At 26.6% G+C, this 432-nt stretch overlaps 1 protein-coding gene across 29 annotated transcripts in view; it reads left to right on the plus strand.

The window, feature by feature from the left end:
- ptprsa (protein tyrosine phosphatase receptor type Sa) overlaps window positions 1-432 on the plus strand; it is a 237,753-nt gene that overhangs the window by 53,249 nt on the left and 184,072 nt on the right. The gene's annotated exons all lie outside the window — the stretch shown is intronic.

Genomic DNA, 432 nt, shown 5'->3' on the forward strand with positions numbered 1-432 from the left:
TATATTAATGTTATATGTTAATTGTAATACTTGTAATATTTAATATTGATATATTGTTTATACATTTTATATAACATATTTTAATATTAATATGTATTGTTAATATTATATTAAATTAATATATTTAAATATATTTAATATGTATTTTAATCAAATTAATTAATTACAATATTTATCTAGTTAATTTGACCTTGGCATGTGAAGTGTGAGACTTGTCCTTTATGACTCAAATGAGTCGATGTAAAAGTGTTGCAGAGATAGTTTGAGAAATGTTTGAGGTCATGTCAAGATCTCTGACGTTTGATTTCAGATTCTGGTTTCATAGCGAATTTGAGCAGGTTGTGAGATGACTGGAATATGCAGGAACACAGACTTTAGCAGACGTCTTCATGAATGTCGTTGCTGTATGTGTTTTTGAGAATTTCTCCCTGT

The sequence above is a fragment of the Sinocyclocheilus anshuiensis genome, unplaced genomic scaffold (genome assembly GCF_001515605.1).
Source record: "Sinocyclocheilus anshuiensis isolate Anshui unplaced genomic scaffold, SAMN03320099.WGS_v1.1 scaffold1406, whole genome shotgun sequence".
Classification (NCBI taxonomy): Eukaryota; Metazoa; Chordata; class Actinopteri; order Cypriniformes; family Cyprinidae; genus Sinocyclocheilus; species Sinocyclocheilus anshuiensis.